At 44.0% G+C, this 13,031-nt stretch overlaps 1 protein-coding gene across 8 annotated transcripts in view; it reads left to right on the top strand.

The window, feature by feature from the left end:
- Positions 1-2,444: 2,444 nt before the first annotated feature.
- CDC42EP3 (CDC42 effector protein 3) overlaps positions 2,445-13,031 on the top strand; it is a 34,739-nt gene continuing 24,152 nt past the window's right edge. For 2 of the 8 annotated variants that reach the window (XM_072856592.1, XM_072856595.1), the window contains exon 1: positions 8,840-9,027. The gene's annotated coding sequence lies outside the window, so the exon portion shown is untranslated. Of the gene's footprint in view, positions 2,603-8,839; positions 9,028-9,300; positions 9,552-13,031 lie in introns of those variants that run through there. The other 6 variants (XM_072856588.1, XM_072856590.1, XM_072856597.1 and 3 more) reach the window with 5 other exon arrangements.

A 13,031-nucleotide genomic window follows, 5' to 3' on the forward strand; every position in this document is an offset into this window, starting at 1 on the left:
TTTTGGTTTTTTTTTTTAATTCTGTCATCAGATGATATCAACTCAAATGTATAATCTGGTTTGGGTTAACACATACCTCTGTGTAGCAACCTGAAAATTTAGACCAAATAGAAGGTGCTGTTCTTAGAGGTTTCAGAGCACTGGCTGCTGCAAGTAATGGAAATCTTGTAACAAAAATACTTGGTGTGTTTCTAGTAAACTGGCAGATGTTACTCACGCTATTTGTTCCACTCCAGTAGTTTTTACAGACATAAGTGTAATACACCTATAGTAAACAACATTTAAAAAAAAAAAAAGCCAACATTAAGCATACCAGACCCCAAATAAAAACCTATAAGTATTGTGGTTACTTAAGAAAAACAAATTACATCATTCAGCAGAAAGACTGTTGATTAAGGTTTGGTACACATCTTTCTTCTCTAAAATATGTATCCCAGTCATACCAGTTTGCTTAAGAGGTTACTCAAAAAGAATCATTTAGCTAAAACAGAATGGGATTTAAAATATTCATAGAGTGTCAAAATTCCCCCAAAACATAAGCCCCTGGTTCTGGACTAAGCTAGTGCAGGCAAAATTCCTACTGAATTAAGTGGGAGTTTTCTTATTCTAGTCTTTAATTACACTAGCAGGGCACTTTTTGCCTGTAGTTAATGGCTAGTTTGTAGGCTGTTACCACATCTTAAAAGATTAGTCCAGTTGCTTCCCAAACAATCTTCTAGGAGGACAACATATTTATATACGTGTGGGATGGTGAGGAAGGGAGAGAAGGAGTTAATGACAGTTATATTCTTCAGATGAAAGTATTTTTGTCTGGGGAAAAAAAACACCACTATTTATCACAAGCAAAGGAATTTTTCCAGCACTGTCATATTATTCTATGCAATTTGATCAGTGTTTTAATCACATACAGTATGTTGTTTGTTTAGCCAGATGTCAGGTCATCTAATTATATAACAGGAGCACTGGTAAAAACATTACCATAATTGATGTGAACATTATGAAAATTAAAACATATGTAACAGTTATATTTGTTATTAGGTTTCCAGACATTCTTCTGCAAATGCACTAGGTATCTTGCAAAATGGAGCTATCTTTAAAAAATGTATTTCAGATTTTATCATGGCAACCATTTTTAAGCTTTCCCTATATTTTGTTCCCACTAATACTTTTCAGTCTAAAATAAATCACTAAATCTTTACCATGTGTAAGAAAAAGGTGTGAACCTGCATGTCTTGGATTAGCTACTTCCATCTTTCTCAAATTGCAGACTCCTAAAAATTTTCCTGTGCAGAAACCTACTGACAATGAGCATCCTTTTCTTATTTACCTTTCATAAGACCCTCAGAAGTGGGCACCAGGGGCCCACAGACAACAGGTTCAAAACTAGTGCTTCAAAAGTAAGGTGGCAACTCGCTTCTCTTAACTGCTCTGGCGACACCGGGCAACAGAAAAAAGTCAGACCTTTACAATCTTGGGGGTTTTGGTGGTTTCAAGTTTGATTTGTGACTTGTGTAAGTTGTGAACTAGAGAATATTTGTGGGACTGTGGAATAGGTAATTTTATTTTGCATTTTAAATGCAGATTTTGCTGATACTGATGCAGAGGATAGACACAGCTAATCACATGTGTGAGAAGGAATGTCTCCAGTGTTTATGGAGTCTATGGTAGAGGCAGACATGGTCCCAATCTATGGGGCACAGGACAGGGGCTGCACACCTATGGTCACATCAGGAGATGCAGAAGACACACTGTAGTAAATACATAGTAAAGACACGTCTCTATTAAGTGCATTTCTTTAAGTGACGCCTGCATGTAATTTCACACCAGCATCATGCCATTGATCTTAATAGTTATTCTCGACTTACAGTAAAATCAGCTGAGAATCAATTTCATAGTACTTAAACAATGTGTGAAGGCCAACACAAGAGAAGGTGAATCATTCCTTTGTTTCTGGTGGGAATAGGGTCTCAAAAATATATTCATGGCAAAGAAAATGGGTAATTGTTGATTTTTAGCCCAGGTCTAAGCACATGGAACAGCAGAGCTATGCTCAAGTGTATCTATTCTGGTAGTGTATTCAGTTATGGGACATACCGTGATGTCTGAGGTTATATTTACTGGTTTTAACTGCATGCTCAATGGCACCATTCTGTGGTGGACTGTGGGAAAACTGGTCTGTCCTTTGTGAGTACCTGTACAGATGAGACTTTGTCCCATAAACATAGTAAACTGCTTTCAGCTTGGCATGCTGAAGTCTTCTCTCTGCAACCTCTGTTCCAATCAGTGGTAAGGCATGAATCCAACTTGGAGCACTGATCTGTTCCAGCTGTTGGCATTAATGCAACTTTCATTTTGGAACCAGGAGGTAAATGCAAGACATGAGACATGTTTGAAGGCATTTTGTCAGTGACTTGTTAGCCAGCAGCATGCCTGGCTAACAACAACGTGCAGACACAGGGGCAGCTGATACAGATTTTTATAGCTGTGAAATCCCATAATGCTGATCAGTGATGCTGTGGTAAGGCTGGAAGCAGAGAGCAATGAAACAACCCTGTCTTGCAGACCAGAAGGGATGTCAAAAGAGCCAGATCTACAAGAAGAGGTAGGTCCCATGAAGCTGTTGGAAGAGCTTGCCCCTTCACTTGTCCAGTGAAGATGAGCCTTTAAGGAATCTGTAAAAAAACCCAGAAGATCTTTTGGTCCTCTAAATACATCCCATCCCAATCCAAAAGTGAAGAAAAACTGAAGGTACATTACAGCTGGAATTGTCCCATCATCCAGGTAGGACACTGTGGTCTACAGGTATTTGCGGTCTTTTGCTGCTTTATTGATACCTAGCCGAGGGAGTGTGCAAGGACCCAAAGGAGACAGCTGGCTTGCTAAGCTCTCTTTTCTCATGTGGTGGGGGGAAGGGGCTCTGTAGTAGGCGATGCTGGGGAAACACAACCTTCTGTGAGGACACGCAGAAGAACTGCTTCCTGGGAGAAGCTCTGGCTGCCTCCCTCTGCAACCTCTTCCTTCCAGCACTAAAAGCCAGAATAGAGCTCCAATTCTCATCTGCGTCAAAAATAAGAATGTGACCAAATTTGGTTGGTCGTGCTGGATTCGCAAAGTGTTTACAAAAGAGTTTCACTAAAGTGAAACTTGGGGAGCAATTGTTTAACTTAGCGGTAAGGGTATGAGGAATATGAGATGCCTATGTGATATCTGGATTTGGGACTGAAATCTACACGGTTACCTTTGCTTTATCCTCTGTGAACTCTCATTTTCAGTAAGTGAAGGTCATGTAAAATGACTCTTTACCGGCCCACATCCACACCCAGCCAACTTCAGCATTTCCTAATTAGGTTATATTCAATCTTTATAATGTGCTTGTAATAGATGTGGTACTGTAGCGTAATCTCAACTGATATTATTCACTTCCCAGGAATGTACAGCTGAAGCTGCTCTGCAGGCTCTGACTGAAAACAATGGGCGTGCAGCTGACAAATAAAAGTAGCTATTTTACATGCCCTGGTCTATTTGGATGCCATTGTTTAAGCGATGTCTGCTGAACAGGTATTCACATTAGAAAAACAAGCACAATTACAATTTTCTGATGTGGCAGCTATTTTTGAAACTCATTAAAGCTTGCTAGTGCTTTTCCCATGCAAAGAAAAACTGGAATTGCCTGTTGTAATATTGGCTGGCAGTTATGAATGGTTTCAGCTCACATTTTATAATGAAGAAATGAGCTCATGCTATATAATTGCGGGCTATCCCCAAGAATATTTTTATTCAGCGTTATTGTCAGACTAAATTAAAACTGCCGAAGAGCCTGATTCCTCAAGATGCCAGGTGCTCTCAACTCCCACAGTAGTTAATGGAAGGGAAGAGTACTCAGCAGTTTCAGAATTAGTCCCTAAATGCTGATAGTGATGCGCAAATTTTCCTATTAAGCCAGACAACATTTTGAAGAGCTCTCATTGTTCTTTTCCTCTTCTTTTTCTTTGTAAAGTGAGCAACTATTACTAAAAGTAATATTTAATCTATGCTGTATCCATTTATTACATTTATACGAGCTACTGCAATACCCTTTCATGTGACTTTTGGTTTACTTTTCCCCTTGTAAGCTTAAAACAGCCATTAACTTCCTTTTATTAAAAATTAATTAATGATGTATTTGAAGCTGCTGGTGATCACAGACACTGGCATTTATCTGGCACTAGAGACTTGTTTGCATCCCCTCCTGCCAAACGCTGTGGAATTTTTGTCCTCTTCTCCCTGGGGAATTCTGCAGAGAAAAGCACTCTGAGCTTAGGGGACGAAGAGAGAGCAGATGACAAAAGAAAGGAAAAGCCCTTTGGGACCATATGTGAACTACCACCTCCTTTCACCAGCTGAATCACTACTTCACCCCATGCACTCCCCCAGGCAGTACTGGGCAGCCTGGGAAGACTGGGGGGTGGGGAGGGGAGGTTGGTGCCCACACACAGGTGTGCTTCCGCTTGGCATTTCCTAATGCAGTAGGAAAAGGCAGACTAGGAAAGCCAAATCTTGTGCAGTGTTTGAATACCAAAAAAAATCGAAAGTCAGACATCCATCATTAATACCTACAAGGTCAGGCAAAAGCCTTGCTCAAACTGTGGGTCAATTAGTCCTTCTTTTCTCCCCTGGGTCCAAAGTGTTATCACCACAGAGGATAATGAGTTAAAGCCAAGTAAGGTCCTCTGGAGCTCAGAGGTCATGGAACGAGAGCCCGAAAAATGGGTTCCAAATATTATAAGTCTTTCAACACTGTTTTCTAGGTATTCTGTTAAATATCCCACTGGGAGGCTTCTTTTCGTCAAACCTAACCACATTTCTTTGGACTTTCTTCTCTGAGTGATTTCAAATATATAAAGAATTTAGATGAAAAACAGATCTGTATTTTTTCATTGTTTAAAAAATGGTAGTAAATGCTTACTTCTCAGAAGAGTGATAGTGATTTTATTTATAGAAATTCCCAAAGTGACAGTTATAGAAATAATCTGTGGCAAACAAGTTGCAGAAAATTTTTCCCTCAGTCAGATAATGTTCTTTCTTTCCAATGCTGCATAATAATTTCCATGAAAAGAAGCTGTATTATGTAGCCCTGATCATTGTTTCAACTTGGTAAGAGCGAACGGTGAGAAAAAACTACACGGCTGGGGAAAATAGCAGCCTCCAAATAAGATTGTTATAGAGAAGATGGTCTCACTGTTCTCAGGGCTCAGTGAGAGAAGAACGCAGACTAATTTGCAGCAAAGACAGATGTAAGTTGTGTATCTGTTGGGAAAATAGAAAAAAGACAAATAATGAAGGGATGAGACTATGGAGCTACCTCGGGAGGTTGTGGAATTTCCATCAGCGGATGATTTTAGGAACAGAGGATAAATGAACACGTGTAGCAATAGCGTAGGCATGTGGTTGCCCAACTTGCCCACAGTACCACAGGGATCTGGGAGGGACTGTGAAAGGTGGCTGAGGAGGTGAGTTTGTATGCGCTACGTAGCAGCCTGTTTCAGGGAACTCTAAAGGGGTTGTGTCTCCCCTGGGAAAGAGCATGGCGAGGTCCAGAGATTTTGGAAGGTTTTAAAAGTTAAGTGCTTGATCCTGCATCAGGGCACAACGTGGAGGAGATGACCCCAAAGTCCCTTCTGACCCTACAGTTCTGTCGCTCTATAAAGTAACTTATCAGAAATGTTGTGTTTGGATGTGTGCATTGGTAATCCACGGGAATTATTAAAAAAGAGACAAATATTTAGACTGTTCCTATATAGTATTGCTAAACACTATTTAGCAATAGTATTTCAGAATGCAATCTTCAGGAACCCTGGAAAACAGTATGAGGCAGGTTTTGAAAAAGGTTTTAGTAATGTTTTCTTGTTTATGGTGGTAGTATGAAGAGTGTTTACATTAAATAGTTTAACTTCTTAGCTTCCAGAGCTTATGTTAATCATGTACATTAAGGATCACAAAACCTTTGTCAAAGTACAGCTTTTAAACAGCAATTTCAAAGCATAACAGACTGCTTAACAATCCTCACTAAATTCATGATCTATCTCCAGCTGAAAGAAATGCAAAAGCACCATGGACTTGAGCTGGGCATATATAAATAAACCCAATATTATGACAAATAGAAGTCATCCTGATTCAGCAAAGCACTTAAACAGATACTTACATTCTCTAGATATCACAGGGACATAAGTATTCAAGTATTTAAGTATTCAAGCATGCCTGCCATTTAGGAATCTTAAGACCATGCTTTAAACTCCAGTTTTAGTTCCTAAGGAGAGAGATTTGAAATGACAGGAGAGACAGCATAAATCTGTGGTGGAAAGAGACCAAACAGCAGAGGATCCCATCACTCCTTCCTGGTGATGAATTCAAAAACTGCATGTTATTAATAATGCTGATACTTTAACTGCTAAGAAGTTGAAGATATTCAGAATTGAGGTTCTCCTAGGAACCTTGGTTCTGCCTCTGGCCCCTACACTTCTGTCTTCCAGGGTTTCTCATAACATACTAAGCTGGGGAAGGGGTCGGCATTTTTTCTGCAGCGAAACTGAAACTTTTCTCTAAACTGTTACTGCCTCAAAACGCTAACTGTAGTTATGTGTACACATAACATTTTCCTATTAATATGTCCTTTGCTTCTTCATAAGAGAACAAACCACTATCATTATGGCCTATGACGGTACACTGGAGCGCAGTGCAGGGTAAAGAATGTGCTCCTTGTACTGGGGAATTCAGCCTGCCTTTGATAACCTTGGGGTGGCTAACATGAGATTGGAAAAGGTAAGAGCAATGATACAAGAACCGCAGAAATAGTGTGGCTGCAGCTTTGGGCTGAATAGGCTTTTAGGGCTAAAGAGAAGCAGGTCATCTCCTCACCACAGTGAAAAAAAAAGCATGAATCTCAGAAGGGATAAAGACAAAGGAAAACTGAAGAGGAAAAGCTGGAGCAGGTGCCACAGGTCAGAGGTGCAGGAGGTCACAATATGAAAGAACACAAGAGAGAAACTTGAGTTAAACCAACGGTGGCACAGTACAGTGGCACACAGAGGTTTGAAACCCAGCTCTGAAAAAGAAGAACCAGGGAAAGTATTCAGAAGAGGCAGGGATGTGTGACATGACTGGGACAAGCTTTTGAGTGTGCCGCTGGAAAATGTTGCCAGCCTGTTATTATAGCAGATTAATCTGTGTGTCTGTCTGTTTTGTCCTCAGAAACAGTTGTGTGGATTTTCCTCAGCTTCAGCACATGGAGCCACACACATGCATGCCCACACACGTGTCCTTTCTGCACTAAAAAGAAGTATGAGCAACGTCATCCCTTGAGTGTCCCTTTTAAAAAGTTTTATACCACTTAAATTAGGTTCCTAAATGAGAAAGTAGTCTCAAGAGTAGAGTCGGTAGATTAAAGGTAGCGTGGAGTGCATTCACTCAGGATAAATAATTGAATAATTGCGAAGTTGGAAATGTATCCAAAGAAGCCAGGATTTATTACAGAATTCTTTTTTCTTTTGCTTACACAAACTTTATAATAGCTGTTTTCTCTGACTGTCCTTTTGCATAAACTGGGAGCAGCCTCTGGGCTGCTCTCAAATTTACTTTGGCTTCTGCAATAGCAATTAAGAATTACTGGAACTGTGCAGTCTCTGGCCATATCTTCAGTACCGTCAGAGGCCATGGCACAGAGCCATCCTGCTCCCTTGGGCAGCGGCGGGGCTGTTCCCTCCAACCACCTGCTCGGTCCGTGCCTGCTCCCAGCCGGGGGCTGCACGCCGGCAAGGGGAAGGACTGTTTGCGCAAAGCCTTTGCTCCAACGGAGCAAGCAACTTCACCCTCAGCTGTTAAACTGACATATGGAGGGCTTGGTTTTTTTAAAAAAATCATGTTATATAAATCAAATGGCTAAAAGGATTTTCACAGACTTGAAAATACTTCAGCAGTGAGAAATTTCATGTGAAAGGGCAGTATTTTCTGCGTAAGTTTTATTTCAGATAGCAGGATCAGGGTATAAACTGCTGTGTATGACATGATGTTTCTTGCCCAGAGACATCACGCTGTATGTGTAAGGGCACAGGAGTCTGCCGGCATGCTGAATATTAGAGTCTTGACACCTTGAAATGAAAATGTTCTCTGAATTTGGGCATTGTATTTACAGAAAAGAAAATACAATTGCCCTGTAGTAAAGTGCTTTAGGATTAAAGCGCTCCAATGCTAACAATGCAAAGAGAGCAAAGGGGAAAATTCTCTCACCCGGATGTGGGTATGTGAACATATTTTAAACTACGTATACATTTATAGACAATGCATCCACTGTTTACACTTATTTAAAAATGCCATATGTAATGAAAATTATGCAAATATTTATAAAAAGACCTTAGCCTGGGTGGGTGTACCACACTTAATATTTCAATAAATGCACATGCAGTGCTTGTATGGCAGTGCCAAACGTAACATTTTGAAAAATGACCCTTCGGTAAAACTGTCAGACGCGAAGCGTTGAGTTCAGGTACCTGCCAACAGAAACCTCTGGGAGGATGTCACTGGGAGAAGTGAAACAATACCGGGCTCTCTATCTGGATTAACCAAGGAACTTGTAAAAAAATTGAACATCAGCTCAGTATTTATGGGCTTCCCGGCCTTGAGCCCTTTCACGTCCTGGGCAAGGCAGTTTCACTTGTATAAAACAGATGGGCAGGTGCCCTTAAATCTGTCGTTAAAGGGCTCTTGGCCCCGGCGGGTGCCGCGGAGGCGATGCTGGATGCTCCGCGCAGCAGCTCCGCGCCGCTGCCCCGCTCCGGCCCCGCCGCTGGGCGGGGGGAGACGCCCCCGCGCCTCGGCAGCTCTCGCAGTGTTTGCCGTTTACCTGCAGCTCGCAGCCCGTGGAGTCGGGAAAGCCTGAGCGCTCCTTAAAACCGCGCAAGTAATGGAGGAAAGACAGAATGAATGAGTGCGGCGGGCGCTGCTGCGGAAAGCGGGCCGAAAGCCTCACCCCTGGCGGACCGGGGCGTCGAGGAGGTGAGGGGGAAGAGGGTTTGGGTGAAAAATAATCAGCTTTTAAGCACCTCGCCCAGGTGGCCGTGCTCGGGGGCGGGGGGGGCTGCCCACCCGAGGGCTGCAGCGGGGCACTGCCGGGGTGGGGGGGGCCTCCCGGCGCTCCCCGCAATGAGCTCAAAAGAAAAGGGGGGACCACCCCCTTTATTGTTACCGTGGCTGTTACTCGTCTCGCCTCCCGTGCCCTGCCCGCCTCCCAGGCGGCGCTCCGCGGTGCCAGGATTTCCCTGCAGCCCGCCCTCCCCGCCCGCAGCCCCGCCGGCAGCGCCGCCTCCCCGCGGCTCCCGCTCGCCGCCCGCGGCCCCGCGCCGCGCCCCCGGGACACGGGGCGCCGCCGCCGCCCGCCCGCGCACTGGCAGGCGCTCACAGGTGCCGCGCTCGCCCCGAGTCGCGGAGGGGCGGCCCCGCTGCCCTCCCGGCTCCGCACCGGCGGGAGGGAGGTAGCTAGGGAGGGAGGGAGGAGCGGCGGGGGAGCGGCCGGCCGCGCCGTAAGTCGGGGAGCGGGGGCGGCGTGTGCGCGGAGCGGGGCGCGGAGCGGAGCGGGCTGCGCGGCCGGGGCCGGGGGGCGGCGAGGGGCCCGGCACGGCCCCTCTTCCCCGTGGAGCGGCGGCGGTGCCGCACCGCGCCCGCTCGGAGGGCAGGGAGGGAGCCTGGGCGAGAGAGGAGGCATTTCGGGGTGGCCTGGGAGAGTATCCATTAATCCTCGTGTTTGGCTGCCTGGGGGATTTATGCCGGAGCAATCTCGTTGCTAAGACCGTCTCGGGGTGTTTCTGCATCACTGAAATTCGCCCCTATAACCGGTTTCGGTTTTCTTCCCTGCCTATTTTGACATACCTGATTTTATGCCCTGTCTCGGAGGCAGAAGGCATACCTACATCGCCCCGAAACAGCGCGGGCATTTTTTGTGCGGGATATCTCCTTTTGCTGCGTCTTTCTGCAAGGTTTAAAAATAACCGTGCGCTTCAACGCGCCGGGGCCGGGGCTGCACCTAGGCCTAGGGCAAATACCGGGCTGGGGAGAAAGGCGACGGCCCGGTGTGGTGCTGGTTGTCGGACAGAGAGGTCGGGTCGGAAAGTCAAATAAGAATTTGGATTGGGTTGCTGAGGAAGAAATGCGGGCGGTAGATTAAGAAGAGGGGCTTGATTAATTTTCAGTTGAAATTAAAAAGAGACCAAAATAGAGGAAGTAATTAATTTGGGACTTGCATCACTGTAGATTGTTGTTACGCTTTAAAAATAGGAAGAGGGCTTATTATGAAGTGTTTGATGTAACAAATGTGATCCTGATCTCGTACTTCCCTTTGAAAAATACTTGGGGGAGGGAGGCAAGGAGAGCTCCCGGGAGTGAAATTACGCATGTGTAGACCATTACTTTCAGTTACATATAGGTTATAAATATGTAACGTTGTTCAGCAAAGTATAGGGGAAAAAATCAGAGGCTTTAAGGTATGAAAATCTAAAGCTGAGCAATTCTTAAGACACACAGTACCAGAAATCTTATAATCCATGTGCTGTGGTTCAGATGTTTAGGGGCAATGACAGAGATACCAAAAAAGGCATCATGATACTCAGCGCAATTCCAGGAGCAGAATTTTCTCCTTCCCTACAGAAAAGGAAAGCACATTTGTGGAAGCAAGAAGTGACAGATGTGGCATCTTTAGCAGCTGGCTAAACATAAAAGCATGTATCAGCAGGCGATTACTGTCACAAGGATTTATTTTTAAAGTTTCTTGTACTGAAAGGGTCCAGCCTTTTTTAGTGTTAGCGTTAAGATTTGCTTTAGCTCGACGGCATGTTAAAAATAGTCTTTCAGCAGAAGCATTCAGAAAAGTAAGAGAAAACTCCTATGTTCAGGGCACTCCTTTCTTTTAACATTTGTTTTTTATTACAGAGTGCAGAGGAGAGGAACTGAGCAGGTTCTTCGGTCGGTAGGATAGTACTGAAGGGAACAATTTTTCCTGGCCTCAGCATAAGCCAACGGTATCTGGGAAGGAAACAATGGGGCCTATCCCCTCCTTAGATTAAAGATAATCACAGTTACTGTTCTCCTGGGAGCACTTTGTGCATCCACAGAAGTGAAAACCAGGCTGCAGAAACAACCTCTGTGGTTCTGCCTCTCCTCTGTGATCGGTAAAGCCAGCCAGAATCACCAGGAGGTGGCCTGGGTGAATTTTGGAAAGGGAAGAGATGGATATCACCTAAGAGGCAGCTCAGAGCCACTCTTTCCCTGGGGCAGCGTGGCTCCGCACCATCCCTATTTGACTGCTGTGGCTAAATGTCACATTGACTTCAAAGAGGCGTCTAGAACTGTTCCAAACCACTTATATCAGCTTTACTGTAACCAAAGAAAGCCATGGTTCATGGCAAAACATGTTTTGCTCTCAGCTTTTCGTAATTAGGTATGCTGCTTTAGTTTATAGTCTTCTAAGCTAGATGACTTCTTATAGAAGAAATTCTGGTCCTCTGCCCAAGTCTTGAGACATAATTTGGGGTAGGAGAGGGAACTGGCACTTAAAAAGAAATTTCCCTCTGCCATGCAGAATCTGCCATCAAGTTCTCCTTCGCTTCTTGCCAGCGAGGCTGAGTCCCCGAGGCTCAGCCATGCTCTGACCAGTTCTTCCTCCTGTTCCTCACCCTCATTGACAGGATTGCTGTGGATCAGGTCACCTGGTGCCTGTTCTGGCTTTTCATAATGATGTAAAACACCACAGGCTTTCACCCTCCTGCATACAAATGTTACTTTTTTGGGGAAAAAAAACCAACCCAAACAACCCACAAAACAAAGAAAAAGCATCACTTCTTTACCCCCCCCCCCCCCTTATCATGATCAAGGCAGAGTAAATATACTTTCTCAAGATTTGAACCATCTCGGGGAGAACTGGCTGCCTCTCCCTCCTCAGTGGTAAAACTGAACTAATTGGGTGGTCTGTGCCTAATAGCCATGCTGCAGAGACATGCTATCCCCACGGGTACAGCGCTTACAGGGGTGGCAGTGGTCTGAAGGTATATCCTGTGGTTGGTTGGTTGGTTTGTTTTTTTGTGTGATAGCAAGGTGAATTTCCCAAATAAACTCAAGTCTGAACTTAAATGGAGATGTAGGGAGAATTGTATTCAGGTGTTGGATGGAGGACTGTTTTTAAATGATTTCCTCTCACTGCAAAGCAGACCAGTTAATAGCTAGTGAAAGCAGATAGCTGGTATTGATGGATGTGTCTGGGTAGAGCAGTGAGAGCAGCTTTGAAGCACCACCTATATAGGGGAGGGTTTTGTGTGAAGCAGGATGGCAGAATGAGGTGCAACTACAAAGTACAAGCTCAGGTAAAGTTCATGCTGAAGGAGAGATCTATTTCTAGTGTTATGTTAAATAAGACAGATTTCTGGATGACATTCATGAAGATAAGCATTGGTTATAATATTTTACAACGTTCTGTATTTACATTCATAATGTTATTGAGCAAAGATACTGATCCAGCATGGTGACTGCTGGTGAGACGAGTGTAACAGGAGTAGCTGGAACTGGCTGACAAGACGACTAGCTTCTTCATAGTTTAAGGGTTAAATCAAGACACAGTAAAGCTTCAGAAAACACACTGCCAAGATAAAATGAGATGATTATAAATGGACAGAGTTGGCCAGGGTGACAAGATATATTTATACCTTTACTTGGGTTTCATTGACTTTTATGGAAAAGTCAGGTGTAGAAACAAATGTTTGTCTTATGGTTCTGCCACTAGTTAAGTCCACAAGAGCACAGTTAGTTAATAATTTTTGTAAGCAACTGTGAGATTTTTCTTCTGAGAGGCTAGTGAACTGTTGAATGTTTTACTCCTTTTTGTTTTGTGTTTTGTTTTCTTTTTTTAAAGGGGGGAGAGAAGCCATTTACAGGCTGAGCCTACAATTTAACAGCACAGTTTAATACCTAAAGCTCTGAAAATGTGAAAGTGATAGTTGAATACTCAAACTAAATCG

This window comes from Ciconia boyciana, chromosome 3 (genome assembly GCF_034638445.1).
Source record: "Ciconia boyciana chromosome 3, ASM3463844v1, whole genome shotgun sequence".
In the NCBI taxonomy this organism is placed as follows: Eukaryota; Metazoa; Chordata; class Aves; order Ciconiiformes; family Ciconiidae; genus Ciconia; species Ciconia boyciana.